Source organism: Medicago sativa, chromosome 4 (genome assembly GCF_051527215.1).
Source record: "Medicago sativa cultivar Bolivia chromosome 4, Bolivia_mono, whole genome shotgun sequence".
Classification (NCBI taxonomy): domain Eukaryota; kingdom Viridiplantae; phylum Streptophyta; class Magnoliopsida; order Fabales; family Fabaceae; genus Medicago; species Medicago sativa.
The window spans coordinates 33631464-33647776 of NC_140752.1; the positions used below are offsets into that span (position 1 = coordinate 33631464).

Genomic DNA, 16313 nt, shown 5'->3' on the forward strand with positions numbered 1-16313 from the left:
GATTGCTTTCTGAGCTTTGTACACAATATCATATTCAGACAACAACATTTGCCAACGTGCAATCTTTCCAGTAACAGCAGGCTTCTCGAAGATATACTTGATTGGATCCATTCGGGATATCAACCAAGTTGTATGATTCACCATATAATGGCGCAGGCGTTTGGCAGCCCAAGCTAAAGCACAACAGGTCTTTTCAAGCATTGTATATCGAGTCTCACAGTCGATGAATTTCTTGCTCAGATAGTAGATAGCATGCTCTTTCTTACCAGTCTCATCTTGTTGACCGAGAACGCAACCCACTGAATCATCTAACACTGATAGGTACATGATCAAAGGCCTTCCTTCCACTGGTGGGACAAGGATAGGTGGTTCCAACAGGTATTCTTTAATGCTATCAAAAGCTTCCTGACATTCATCATTCCATACAACAGGCTGATTCTTTCTGAGCAATTTGAAAATTGGTCCACAAGTAGTGGTCATGTGAGATATGAATCTTGAAATGTAATTCAGACGTCCGAGGAAACCTCTGACTTGCTTCTCAGTTTGAGGGGCCGGCATCTCTCTGATGGCTCGGACTTTGTCAGGATCAACTTCAATGCCTCTTTGACTGACAATGAAGCCTAGCAATCTTCCAGATCGTACACCGAATGTGCACTTGTTAGGATTCAATCGCAGCTTGTACTTTCTCAGTCTTTCAAACATCTTTTTCAAATACACAACATACTGCTCCTCATCACTGGAATTCACAATCATATCATCAACATATACTTCAATCTCTTTGTGAATCATATCATGAAATAGAGTCGTCATACCTCTTTGATAGGTAGCACCAGCATTTATCAAGCCAAACGACATCACTTTATAACAGAACGTTCCCCACGGAGTGATGAAGGACGTCTTTTCTCTATCTTCAGGAGACATTCGTATCTGATTATAACCAGAGAAACCATCCATAAAGGAGAACACCTTGGATTGAGCGGTACTGTCAACAAGCACATCAATATGAGGCAATGGGAAGTTATCTTTTGGACTGGCTTTATTCAGATCTCTGTAATCAACACACATTCGGACTTTCCCATCTTTCTTTGGTACTGGTACGATGTTGGCAATCCACTCAGGATATTCAGCTGTCATGAGGAAACCCGCATCAATTTGCTTCTGCACCTCAGCCTTGACCTTAAGAGCCATGTCCGGACGAGACCTTCTCAATTTCTGTTTGACAGGAGGACATTCAGGTCTTGTCGGTATTCGGTGTTCTACAATCTTGGGATCTAAACCCGGCATATCTTCATAGGACAATGCAAAGACATCTGGATAATCATGGAGAAGCTGAGTGATCTTCTTTTTCACTTCTGGCTCAAGTGCAGCACCAATCTTGATCTCTCGCTTGTTTTCTTCAGTACCCAGGTTGATGAGTTCAATCTCTTCCTGGTGAGGCTGAATGGCTCTTCTTTCTTGCTCAAGCAGTCGAGTGATCTCGTATGGTATCTCTTCATTATCATCATCCTCATCTTCAGCTTCATATACAGGGAATTCAAAATTTGGAGGAACCATAGGGTCACTGTGTTCAACGGGTTTATTATGGTTCAATCTGCATAATATGATTGGGATGATTTTAGAAAAAGTTTTTTTTTTATGCAGATTTTTGAAATTAATAAGAAAATACAAATGTTTTGGTTTTTTCTGGCATTACCATTATTTCCAAGAAAAAGGCACTAAAAAGTAAAAAACAAAGAGTCGTGAGAAAGACGACAATTTTTATTGATAACGGCAATGCCGAAACAAACACGCCCTTACAATGATATCACTTTCGCCTTGGGCAGAGCGAAAGGATTGTTATTTTGAACACAAAAAAACATGAGCAACAAGACACATTACATGGAAGCATGCATGACTAAAGGAACATCAATGGCCTCCCAATTTCTCACAGTGCCTCCTGGTACAACAAATGTAGGCACATGGCTTCTTTCAGCAGCATCTTCAGTAATAGCGTTGATAAACCCAGCACTGTAGAAAGTTCCTGTTAAAACACCCGAGGTTGGGGAGAATCCGAGGCCTTCTTTGCGCTTGTTTTCCAAGATCTGAATCACTTTGCCCCAGCCAGCAGCTTGCCCTTCTTGACCCGGAGAATCCTGAAGCACTGGCACAATCACACATACATCACTGACGGTCAAGTGTTTGTCATCCATCAGACTCTGGATATCATCTTGCACCACACAACAACCCATAGGATTTTGGAGACATTCTAAACAGGAAGCATGATCGTGATTAAACAAAGAAGCTTGACAAAGCTTGGTATGTAGTGGTACCAAGGGAGTAACGACATTGCGGACATCCAGCATGGGATCCTCTTGAGGAACAGGAATCCTTTCAAAAGCCTCGATCATGTTAACTGCAGCATGGTTTGGGAGTGGATTGTCAAGAACCTGAGGAACACTATTCTCAAAAGTCAACCGCCCCTTTTCTATTAGGTCTTTCACAATATATTTCAGAGCAAGGCAACCCTCAACATCATGGCCCTGAGCACCCTGATGGAATTCACATGTTAGATCCTGTCGGAACCTGGGAGGCAAAGGATTAGGCGGAGTCCTGCCTGGTCTAGTGACACAGTGTCCCTTGGCCAGTAGAGTTGGGAGCAGCTCACCATACCGCATTGGTATTGGTGGAAAAGAAGGTCTGGGTCGGGGACCCTGTTGTTGCTGCTGTTGCTGTTGAGCAGGAGGCTGTTGTTGCACTTGCTGAGCGATGGCATTGACTGGCACTGGTGGTTGGCCCGGTGGCAGAGGATATTGCTGGTAGAATGGTGGGAAGAAAGGATGCTGAGAGTACTGCATGTAGTGGTAGGGCAGAGGTAATTGTGTAGCAGCTGCAGATGGGTTACCAGACACCATCCCTACATCAGATTCTTTCTTCTTATGATGACCGTTACCGTACTTCTTTGGTGCACTGGTTGAAGATTCACCTTTCTCAAGGACAATAATACCATCTCGGACGGCCTCCTCTAGACGAGTCCCCATTGTAACCATATCAGAGAAATTGTTTGGGGCAGAGACTATCATTCTCTCCTTATATTCCTTCTTCAGAGTCTTCAGGAATGTCTGTGTTAACTCTTCCTCATCAAGTCGAGGAGAAACACGGGCAGCTGCCCCTCTCCATCTCTGAGCATATTCTCGGAAGGTTTCATCTGATTTCTGAGACAAGGCTTTAAGAGAGTCCCTATTTGGCCTCAGCCGGGTATTGAATTCATATTGACTCTCAAAAGCGACAGCCAGATCCTCAAAAGTATGGATGTTGTCTTTGCTCAAACTAGTGTACCAATCTGCTGCATCATCTGTCAAGCTACTCTGGAAGCAATGGATCATCAGTGCATCATTGTCTGCGTAGTTAGCCATCTTTCGGACATACCGGATAACATGGTTGTGTGGACAAGAAGTTCCATTGTATTTGTCAAATTCTGGCTCTTTGAATTTCTTAGGAACCTCAAATCGGGACACCAAGCATAGATCACGAGCTTTAGCAGGAGCACCATTGTTTCCCCGGCTAGCCTTGACCTCACGGAGTTCTCCCGCCAACTCCCTTAACTGTCTCTTCATAGCTTCCATTGCGGGATCTTGTCCACGCGGAGTATCAACATCAATTACCTGTTGCACAGTGTGTACAATAGGGTCGGTAACAACGGCAGTCACCTGAGGCATAGCAGTGGACACAGGAATCTGTCCTTGACCGGCAAAACCAGAGACACCAGCAGCAGTATTAGGAGAATAGAAAGGTGGGAGTCCATAAGGACGGCCGTTGGGCATAACAAGCCGAGCATCAGTAGCCACAGTAGACAGTGGGATAGAGGGAATCACCTCAGCAGTAACTGGAATAGAAGTGGTTGGTTGTTCCTGTGCAGCCATCATAGTGGACATAGCGTCATGAGCCTTGGCCAAGTCTTCTTTCATAGCAGCCAATTCGGCACGGAGCTGAGCATTTTCTTCTTCGAAGTTAGTCATCATCCTTCTCTTGCGAAATCTTGTTTGATGAATTCTATCTGGTTGGTAGACTTTGCGAGCACGAGCCACTTTTCAGACTGCGGCGGACAAAACCAGGAGGCAATGAGCACGAGAGAAGTTTTTTGTGACCAATGAATGCATATGATGCATGAAATGTGTTAATGCATATGCAAAAAAGACTCTTTTTGTGTTATCGAAAGGTTTTAGACAAACTAGAAACTTGTAAACATTACTAAACAACAATTAACATAAACGGGAAACAAACAACCAACATATAGTTTTACAAGACAATTCCGATATAAACAAATGGAAATAAAAACAGGAAATGGAAGTCCTCAAGCATAGGAAGTGGAAGCATCATCCTCAAACTCAGACTCATAGCTGCAGTATCGTGCATAGAAGTCACGGGCCCCCCTAGCTCTTTTGGAGTCCCTCATAAGCAACTTATCTTTCTCCTCAATCTCTCTCTTGGCCTTAGCTAGCTCTTTCTTCAGTGTCAAGACCTCATGGGTCTGCTGCTCATCCTTTCCATCCAAAGTCATGATCAAGTTCTCAGCCTCATAGTATCTAGCTCTCCACTGATGCTTTTCCCGACTCTCCATGGCTAGATGCTCCTGATACATCTCCTGAGTAGGTGGGAGTAGAGGCAAAGGCATGGTAGGAATAGATGCAGACACATATCTCATAGAGGGGTAAGGCATACCAATCTCCTCAGCTTGGTTTATCACCCACTGTGTATAGGCTTCATGAGCAATACCGGACCTTACACCCATATGCTTCACCTCTTTCTTCCGAAGCTTAGTCCAAGCTTCCATGAAATCCTCTCTAATTCCCGTGGGAGCACTGGAGTAGTGAAAGAAGTAAGGAGCTGTAGCAAGATTGATGGGCTTATCTTTCATCGGGAAACCAAATTGTCGCAAAGCAAGCTCCGGGTTGTAGTTGATTCCACCCCGGGCACCAAGAAGAGGTACATTAAGAAACTTTCCACCACCAAAGATAATTTCCTTGACCCTAGAAGCGGGAGTAAGCCAAACCACTGTATTAGGAGTGAGAGCCATAATCCTCTGTGAAATAGACCAATTCTCCGAATTGTCGTGAAAAGACTTCGGAAGGTGCGAAATAAACCACCTATAGAGGAGAGGCACACAACAAAGAATGTATCCACGACCCTTGCCGGAACGATCGTGAATAGCATGGTATGTGTCAGCTAGCAAAGTAGGAACCGGATTTTTGGAGTGGAAGATCATAATGGCATTCATGTCCACGAAGTCGTCAAGATTCGGAAAGAGAATAAGCCCATAGATGAGGAGTGCAAGAATAGCCTCGAGAGTGTCCTGACAAGTGGTATCGAGGTGAGCTTTCCCAAGAAGATACTCTGAAGTGAACCCTCGGATGCGTGCCTTAATGACAAGATTCTTGGAGACATCGGAGGTTGTAAGATGGAGATCCTTAGCAATAACCAGAGGAGTAGGAGGATGCTCAAGTCCCGCAAAGGGTACCCCCTTGGCAATAGATAGACCCATCAAGTGAGAATAAGCCTCTAGAGTAGGCACCAACTGAAAGTCCGGAAAAGTAAAGCACCGATACCCCCGATCATAGAATTGCACTAGAGTGTGCACAAGCTTCTCATCCACATTAGTATGAAGAATAGGAAGTAAAGCCCCGTAACGATGTCGGAAACCAGTCGGATCCTCAACCTTGAGTGCCAAATCTCTCAAACTAGCCAAATCCACTTCCTTGAACTTGTAAGACTTAGTCATCTTCATTCCTACAATGTTTACAAATTCAATTTGTCTAAGCCCTTCGATAACAATGCATGGAAAAAGGTTTATGCATGTATGCATGTATGCATGAATGCATGATTATGTTCAAGTTCGGAGAAAACATGGTGGGTTAAAGTTCAAAGTCGAGGAGTCACGGGTGGACACGGTGTCCGGTGAAACTAGGGCTTTAGGAAATAGTAACCGGGTTCTAAAAAGGTTCCCAAGTTGCAACCTTTCCGACGTACCTCATGGTGTCACGAGACAACACTCGCTCCATGATTATACGTGGAAGGTCTAACTTGAGTGTAGTATCGCGTGACGACTAAAACTCGAGACAACACTCGGTTTAGCCTCTGCACTACATCCTAGAAAATGGCCATGGATGGGTTTGGTTATCTACGGTTCATAGCGTCATAGAACAATTAGAAGCAAAGTGCCTAAACGCGACAACACGCGCCGACAACATCACCCCCAAAATGCCTCAGCTATGTGGGATTGATCGCATAATCCAAAACACGAGGCAACCCCCCGAATGAATTGTCGATTATATCCCTCCTAAATCCTAAGTTCACTCAGCCCGGGTGCAGGACTTTTGATGTTCTCACCCCACACGTTTGCAAGAAATTAAACATTTATTCACATATGAAAGCAAATAAAGGAAACAAGTAAAAAGAGCGCAAGCGTGGAAATAAAGACTAGGCGTAACTCTCGAATCTCCCCAGTGAAGTCGCCAGCTGTTTTATCTTGGTTTTCGGGTGTCAAACATTGATTACGTTTGAACCTTTTAAACCGGTGATATCTTATTTTTTCTTGGGAAGGGAAAAAGTAAGCAAAACCCTTGAGAATCGAGGTCCGGGAGTTGTTTTCGCTACGGGAAGGTGTTAGGCACCCATAGCGACTATAGTATCCTATAGGAACCGTCTTTAGTTTCTACGCGCGCGCTTTATTTTTAAATGCTATTTTGAAAGTGTTTATTAAACCTAAAGGTATTCTAAGTGAAGAATTGGAGGGAGAAGAATGTGTTTGAATTTTTATTTTAGTTGAATTGAAGGAATTTTGTTCCTTGCCTACGTACCCGTTTAAGGGATCAAATCCACCGTAGTTCTCTCTCAAAAAATGTTTTTGTTTTTGTTGGTTGATTTTAAGTTTGAAAATGGAGTTTGAAGAATAGAAAGAGGCCTCAAGGGCATGAGATTATGAAATTGTGAGGTTGAATTAGTCATTTGCAAAATGTGGTCTAAACATGATTATTTTTCATTGAAATTTGATTAAGAAAATGAAAAAGGAAAATTCAATGGGATTATGATCCCAAGGTTTATTTTGAAAATGGTTTAAGTGAAGTTATTCATATTTTTTGGAAAATGATTTTTTCTAAGTAATAAGCCTAAACATTCATCTAAACATACATCTAAACATGCATATTCTAGCTATATATCTAAAGTGGCGTGTGTGCATGTGTCGGTGCTTGTGTCGGTGTACATTATTAGAGTCCATTGTCCTTTACATCATACTCTAGATACATTCTATGGCCTCTTTGCCAAGAAATTAAAAAGCATGAAAGTAAAATATTACAAGAACTCCTAAAACTTTACATTCTAATTTTTTGTGAAACTTAAAGTGCAAGAAATAAGATGGATATGGAATGAAGTATGCTTATGAAACATGAAACAAAAAGGGTTAGTAGAACCAAATGATATAGAAACAAAATGACAAATGCATAGTAAAACAAATATAACTTGCAAGTAAAGTAAACTAACAACTTTAGTAAAAAAAAATGACAAAGGGACTTGAAATTCAATATACTTCTAAAGCAAGTTTGAGGCCTAAATTCTCACAACATTGGAAATTTTAGGTGACTTATTTCAAGGAAAGAAACATGAGAATCAAGGAAAATCGACATGCCAAAGATTATAAGATTTTCAAGTCCTTTATGCACTTTATTTCACAAGAGCATTTCACATTATTTACAACACAAAGTCCACAAAAATCTAACTCAAAACAGCAAGCACATACCACATTTAATAGGCAAATTCACTCCAAGAAATTACATGTTCAAAGCCACAATTACGTAACAAAATTTCAAGTTCAAAACCATATTAAAACTTCACAAAAATGTTAACAAAAAGTGGCAAGAATGGCAAAAACAAGCACACATTATTTTTGAAGTAGGTTTTAACATGTAGTTACATTTCAAGGAACTAGTATCAAGTGCTAAAAAATGATCACAACAAACTCCACAAAACTTTAGGAAATTTTTATCAAGATTTTAACAAGAAATAACACATGGAATCAACAAAAGACCAAAATATTTTCCACATGTTGTGATCAAGGTTTACCATGCAAAATACACCAAAAATTATCAAAAAATGCATCAAGAAGGTTACTAGAGTTTTGTGGAATTTTTCATGCAATTTTGAATAAACCAGTAGTGTAAGCAGCATAAAACGGTGTGTGAATAGCGAAAATCATACAGAAGATAGAAACTCAAAACAGTTAAGGCCCAAGCCCAACCCAGGATTAAAAACGGGTAGGATCCATGGGTTTGTGGGTTAGATCCATGGGTTGAATGAAATGGAAAATGGGAGGCAGTATATTGACGTGTCTTGAATGAAACCAACACAAAAAAAAAACTCCTTCTTCTTCTCTAAAATCTGCAGCAACGCTGCTTTTCTTTTCATCCTTCATATTAAAAACTTTAAGAAACAACCAAAACCACTCTCTTTCTACTCTTAATCTCCATTTTCTTCGAAAATCAAATCAAACAGGCAAACAAAATTCATCCAAAGCTAGATCTATAGATAAATCAATGAAGAAGAAGAGATGAAGCGTACCGTTCTTGATCCTGGACGGTTTGAATGCTTGTGTGCAGCTTCAATTCCCTCCTTCACGTTCTTGCTTCTGTTCCCTCGATTCTGTTTGATCCGTTCCTCCTTCTTCTTTCCCGTTCTTCTCAATTCAAAATCCGTTTCCTCTTTGCGTGATTGTGTTGTTGTGATGGTGAGGGAGTGATTGCGTGATTGTGTTGTTGTGATGGTGAGGGAGTGAAATTGACGGCGAACGACGAGAGAATGTAATGGGAAGAGCAGGGGAGGGACGACGGAAACCAGTTTACGCGAAGAAGAAAGGCAATACGGCGTTATCGACGGCGAAGGTGGAGGATCGGGAAGTTGTGCGGTTTTGATTATTGATGAATTTGTAAGAAACAATGTTGTTGATGGATGATGATGATGATGATTAAGGTAGGATGAAGGTGATGATGAAGATTGTGGTGGTTTTGATGGAAGTGTTGTGGTGGTTTTGATGGAGGTTTTGTGGTGGTGAGAGGTGGTTGAGAGGTGAAGATTGATGAAGATGGTGGTGGTTTATGGTGGTGAAAGGAGGTTGATGGGTTTGTTATGGTGGAGGAGAAGTTTGTTATGGAGGTTTGGGTGGTGGTTGTAGTTAGGGTGGAGTTTGTTACGGCTGTTAGAGTGGTGGAGAAAAAAAAGAATTCGGTTAGAGAGAAGAGAGAAAAATAGAAAAATGATTTTTGTTAATTTGTGAATTTTTTGTGGGAAAATGATTGAATGTGTTATTTTGACTACAAGTTTGACTTATATAGGTGATGAAAGGGATGCTTGGACCAATGAGGAAATGCCACATGGACTAAGTAGTAACAAACTCTCAAGGACCAATAGCATTTGGACACATGGCACTTGAACTTTAACACACCTAAAAAGGATCAAAAATGCAAATAATAAAAGTGCGAGGACTAAAACGAAAATTAAAACTAAAATTGAATTGAAAAAGTAAATTGAAAATTAACGTAAAACGAGACGATTAAAAACCACAAAGCAGATTAAAACGAATCAGAAATATTATGTGAAATGACCAAAACGCCCCTAGGGACTAAAATGACTCGAAATGACTCAAATGCAATTTTAAAATGATTTTTTTTTTTACAAGGGATTAAAGCAAGAGTTTATACAAGCGAAAAAGACTCAGAGACAATTTTTAGAATTTAAACAGGGTTTTAACACATGAAAAGACTAAAACGCTCCTAGGGGCAAAATTGACTCGAAATGACTTTAAATGCAATTTTTGAAATGGATTCTGACATAGAATTGAAATGAAGACTTATTCACACTACTTGAAAGGACTCAAACAAAATTTTGAAAGACTGAGAGAAATTTGACATAGGAAATGACTAAAATACCCTTCTGCGTGAATTTTGCAAACAATATTGAAATAAAATGTAGAGAAAGATGCAATTGATCAGAGACATATCAAATACAAAAAGAGAGGAATTGAGTTAGTATTTTTAGGTCCAAAATTAGGGTATAACAAATCCCATATTATCATAGCATATTAATCACGAAATTTTTGGAGAATAAAGTTGACTATCGTAATCACTCTTCAATAACCCTTTGTAATTATTATTTTATAAATTATTCTCATCCAAACACAATGATTATTTTTCAAAATTACATTACTCATTAATCAGCTCTTAATTGAGGGTGTTGGGCTAAGAATTTTATTGATGGGTGCCGATATTGATCAATTACCACAACCACACCTGTCAACTTGACAATAAGGAACTTTTGGAGGCAGGCAATAATAATGAATTTTTGTACAATCTTCATCTGAGTGACAACTTTTGTGGGGATCATATATGATCCACTCTCCATGCTTGTGATTCCATGTGCAAATCTACATTGACAAACAATATTTGGATTAAACAATTATAATGTATCCATAATATGTAATAATAGATGTTTAGATTAGAAGAAGTGAAAAATCAAAATATAATAGATCAAAACTCCTAAAATCAGCTATTGCTTTTACACCTGATGCCAAGATAAAGAAAGCAAAAATGAACGTCACTACTAATGAAAATTTTCTTGTAGAATCCATCTTGCTCGTACAATATGTTATTTTGATGTATGTTTATATAGACATTGTTGAGTGCATCTTTAACATATTTTTTTTTATTTGATGCATAAAATATAAATATAATAGGAATATAATAAATGTATTAAATGAAAATACAATTATAAATAATATATATAGTTGACTACACTTTAAATAATTTATATATGTATATATTGTAAACTTTATTTGAATTATTAAATTAAATATTTGCATGAGGCAGATTCGTTAATAAGATGTGTAAAATTACATAGGATTCGTACATCTACAAAGTTCAGCTGCTTTCTTTTTGGTGGTTGAATGCAAAATTTATAAACTTGTTTGTAATTTATAAACTTGTTTGTAAATTCATTTTAGTAGGGATGTTTGATATGCAGGAGCCCGGGTTAGAATTCAAGATTCCCCACATATTTACCTTAAAAGGGTGAAACTCTGACGAATAGACTACTTGATCCAAATAATCAAACAATGCAGACATTCGCCAGTCTACGTTCTAAATATAGATATTAATTATTTCTTCATCTTAATAGTTAATTTTCAACTATTAGACTAATTGAAAAAAAGTAATGCAAATTTTTATCCTAATCTGAATAGATTTGGAATGAGAAAACAATCATGTGAAATCTATAAAAATTGTTGCATACATTAAACTTTGGTTGACTAACTTAATGAATATCAATTTTATTTACCTTTGCAAGAAAACCTGCCCCTTGTTTTAATTAATTTGTGATTGACTAAATTTAATGTTTATTTTAACTTACCATGCTTTTTCAACCAACCGTACTACAAACAAAAATAAACGATATTCAGTAACTCAAATTCATAAAGTACATCGATATAATATAAATTTAAAGTCTGTAAAAACAAAAAGGAAGAAACTAAGAACAAACTCACAACAACTATGTTAATAGTATAAAACGACATAGTACATATGCCGACAAACATAACTATATTTCAGTCCCTGGAATATTCATGTCTCTGAATCTGCAACGTTGATGATGCCAAAGTCATTGATTGAATTTACACTTGATCAAAACTAATCTTTCAATCTAAATCAAATAAAAAAAAAAGTAAGTCGAGAAATAAAAAACACACAGCACATAGACGGGAAATCAAAACAAACAAAGGTGTGCTAAGACAACAAAATCACAAAACAAACGATAGAAGACTAAAAATATGTCGACATCACTTAGTTAACTAAAAGAGAAGGAAAAAGAATTTGGAGGGGGTGATTCCAGGACAAAATTGACACCAAATCACCTATCTTCAGTAGATCAATAATACAAATGATGACAACTAGAGTTTAGGAAGGAGAAAATATATAGAAAGAGAGGAAAAAAATTGAGTTTTACAAACATAATTACAATATTTCATTTTAATCCCTCCTTTTAAAAATTAAGTTTAACGAACATAATTATAATATGTTTTTCGGAAACAAGATTCCCAAAACAACACATTATTTTTTTCCAATAAACCAAAGTGAGTTTAAATACTAAAAAGAGACTGAGAAATCCCAACATTGTTGTCATCTCATGAAACCCTTACACTGCCACTCACTCATAATATATTAAAAAAAGAAAAATCTATACCGGGGGGGCAAATCCCTCTAAATTAAAATATCGAAAGCAAGATAAAAACTAAAAGAAAACTGCCTTAAAAAATGGAGTTGCTCATCCACCTTTCAGTTATGGAGGGAGATCGATAGATCGGGTGTGGTATGTTGCCTTGCTGATTTTCTTTTTCTGACTATTTGTAAGATAAGGCGTAAATGGCACCTCAACATTTTTCCCTTGAATCAACATATATTGAACAAGATTAATTTCCTTTCATAGAGTCGGATCAATTAGCTCCTCTGAATGTCTAAGAATAATAGTATTCGAATATGTTTCTTAAGCCGCCACCAAAGCATATTCAATGAAACAATCCTTCATCATAACAGGACAATGAAGGAGAGTAACCACATCGACATGTGTGTCTATACCAGGTGAAACCATCACAATTTTTGACTCTAACATGAATTATTCTGTTGATCTACAAGTTCCAAAATGAAAGGGTACAGCTTATCACCATTTTGTCCAATCAATCCAGATGTATCCATTATTGCATCAATGACACTTGATAATGAAAGGTGAAAAGATGTGTTTAACTTTGGGGCTTTCTCAACACGAGCCTTCTGAGGGGCATCATGCTTCTTCAATAATTCAGTATGCCTCTCTATGCCTTGGTGAAATGATGGTGATGTAGGCGAGCTATGTGTACTAACATGATCGGTATTAGACACAACATGTTATAGATTGGATGCAATATGTTTGTTGTTAGTAATAACAAGCACTTGAAATGCTTAGGAGGACCCAACACCATCTGTATTTTGTTTTCCAACATATTTTTCGCTTAGACATGTTTGGAAAAAATTAGGTTTTCATACCACGATCAAGCAGTAACATCGTGACCAATGATTTGACAATGTGAACAATAATCAGGGAGCCATACATAAAAAAAATTTAACTTGAAAGCAAATTCCTCCCACTCAACCATAATTTCTTCAAATATACGGTGTGAAAAATAAATGCCAACTAAACACGAGTGTCATGACCAAAAATTCATTCTTTTTGTTGCAGTATCAATAATCATACGTGTACCTATTGCGCTAGCAATTTCAGTAATCAATGGTATTATGTTTTTGCGTGTGTGTGCATGTGTATGTGTGTGTATGGACATAAATACATATAATGAATTGTTATTGGAAAATGCTAATGTGAACGACACCAATTGTCGTTCAAATCCTACAAATATGTTTCCATTGTATTAAGTTCACTTGTTCTCTTGTATGCCACCCACCACCTAATTCAGTTTCCTCATGGTTTACCTATAATACTATTTGGCCATGCCAGTCACCGATTCCATTGGTTTTTTACACTTACACCCCATCCTCGTGGCTAGTGGTTGAAATGTTGATACAATGAGGTGATAGTGATAGGGAACCACGAGAGATAGGCGAGGTGTTTGTGGGGAAAGATAGAGAGATAGAGAGAGAGAGAGTTGGTAAAACAACGATGGCGAGACACAACAACGACTATAATAACCATTACAAGAGGAAACAACAAAGATAGTGACGACGGTAACAACGACGAGTGGCAAGAACATCAACGATGAGAAACAACAGAAACAAAAGTTGTTTAGACAACGGTGGCAAGAAAAACCAATACCAACAATAGATGATGGAAGGTGATCTGTCCGGTGAGGATAAATGAGAGGCAACAGTGGCAGAAAGTGCTTCGGTGTAGCGGTGATGGTTTCCAGTACGGTAGCGATGAGTCTTCTTGGTGGAACGAAATGTGTCTGCAGGCACGTTAGCACTCCAACTCTCAAGTCAGTAATGGAACTGAGAAAGAAAGTGTAGAAAGTGTTGTGAAAAGTGAATCATATCGTTAGGGTGAAACAATGTCACCCTTATATAAGCACGCGTTGGGAATAACCGCCTCTAGGTTATGTGGAGTGTGATTAGGGACGGTTAGAGGACACATGTATCATGATCCTTGCATGGGGGCACAATCATATGTATTGCGCTGCATCAAAGCTAGCGTGTTCCTTAAGACGGTGTAAGTTAGGTCACGTGTCAGTGTGTGATTGGTCTTTTGATCGGTCCAGAACAGAAGGTTTTCATTTTTTGTTTTTAAGAAGCTGGAGGTTTCCATTATAGAAGAGAGTTTACATACGTAAAATACATTTGATGTTTTTTTTAAAAAAATAATGTAACATATAGAAAAGGAAGTTATAGGTGGGTAAAACTTAAAATAATAGGTGTCGTGCAATAGTCGTGCATTTGGCTGTTGTGCCATATAACATTGCTTATTGTTATTTGTATCTAGTTATAACCAATATTTATGTCGTGTGAAATATCATTATAAATTATTAAATTTGATTCCTAATTTTTTTAAGGAGATTCCTACTATTCTTTTTTATATCACTACTATTGATTCATAATTTTATTTTGATATATCACTATTATTTAATGCATATTCTAGGTGTGTATATAGACATAATTATAAATTAGTTGTATCATAATAGGAGTCGGTGTGTGTGTGTATAAGAAATCGGTACATGGGTAAAGAATTTATTGTTTTGCCCGTTTGTTAGATATTTTTCAACAATTTTTTAGTGAGTGTGTATGTATTTCTCTTAATAAGATGTCTTAGACCCATAGGTTTAACGAAACAATTAAAGCTATCCATTTTCTATCATAGTAAGCCCACACATAGCCGTAAAAATAACACAATATAAAAGAGCCATACGACAATAATCAAAATAAGACTTATGTGATAATATTTCACAATTAAGTCTAATGAAAATATAACAGTATAATCCAATATTATCATAGCAAATTAATCACGATATTTTTGGAGAATAAAGTTGACTATCGTAATCAAAATTAAAATAATCTCACAATTTTATTTTATTTTTGTAAGATTTTCATAAAAACACTCTCCAATAACCCTTTGTAATTATTATTTTATAAATTATTCTCATCCAAACACAATGAATATTTTTCAAAATTACATTACTCATTACTCAGCTTGTAATTGAGGGTATTGGACTAAGAATTTTATTGATGGGTGCCGATATTGATCAATTACCACAACCACACCTGTCAACTTGACAATAAGGAACTTTTGGAGGTGGGCAATAATAATGAATTTTTGTACAATCTTCATCTGAGTGACAACTTTTGTAGGGATCATGATCCACACTCCATGCTTGTGATTCCATGTGCAAATCTACATTGACAAACAATATTTGGATTAAAGAATTATAATGTATCCATAATATGTAATAATAGATGTTATAAGAAGTGAAAAATCAAAATATAATAGATCAAAACTCCTAAAATCATCTATTGCTTTTACACCTGATGCCAAGATAAAGAAAGCCAAAATGAATGCCACTACTAATGAAAATTTTCTTGTAGAATCCATCTTGCTTGTACAATATGTTATTTTGATGTATGTGTTTATATAGACATTGTTGAGTGCATCTTTAACATATATTTTTTTATTTGATGCATAAAATATAAATATAATAGGAATATAATTAATGTATTAAACGAAAATTCAATTATAAATAATATATATAGTTGACTACACTTTAAATAATATATATTTGAATAATGCAAATTTTTATCCTAATCTGAATAGATTTGGAATGAGAAAACAATCATGTGAAATGTATAAAAGTTGTTACATACATTAAACTTTGCTTGACTAACTTAATGCATATCAATTTTATTTACCTTTGCAAGAAAACCTGCCCCTTGTTTTAATTAATTTTTAATTGACCAAATTTAATGTTTATTTTAACTTACCATGCTTTTTCTATCAACCGTACTACAAACAAAAATAAACGATATTCAGTAACTCAAATTCATAAAGTACATCAATACAATATAAATGTAATGTCTGTAAAAACAAAAAGGAAGAAACTAAGAACAAACTCACAACAACTGCTAACAATTGTTACTCATCTTTCACTTTGCATTTGAATTTTTAATAATTGCTAATCATCTTATTTATAGAATTTTAACTTTTCTTGGAACCATTGTTTGTAACAAAATTTTGTTTAAATTTGAAGATAACAGGAAACAAACTTTGTT

The 16313-nt window shown here is 37.0% G+C and overlaps 1 long non-coding RNA gene across 1 annotated transcript; it reads right to left on the reverse strand.

Moving 5' to 3' along the window:
* Nucleotides 1-15155: 15155 nt before the first annotated feature.
* LOC146928902 (uncharacterized) lies at nt 15156-15664 on the reverse strand. The gene is made up of 2 exons (XR_015008220.1): nt 15573-15664; nt 15156-15441 (listed from the first exon to the last, which is right to left on the reverse strand). It is a non-coding gene; the product is annotated as an uncharacterized LOC146928902 (long non-coding RNA).
* Nucleotides 15665-16313: the final 649 nt, after the last annotated feature.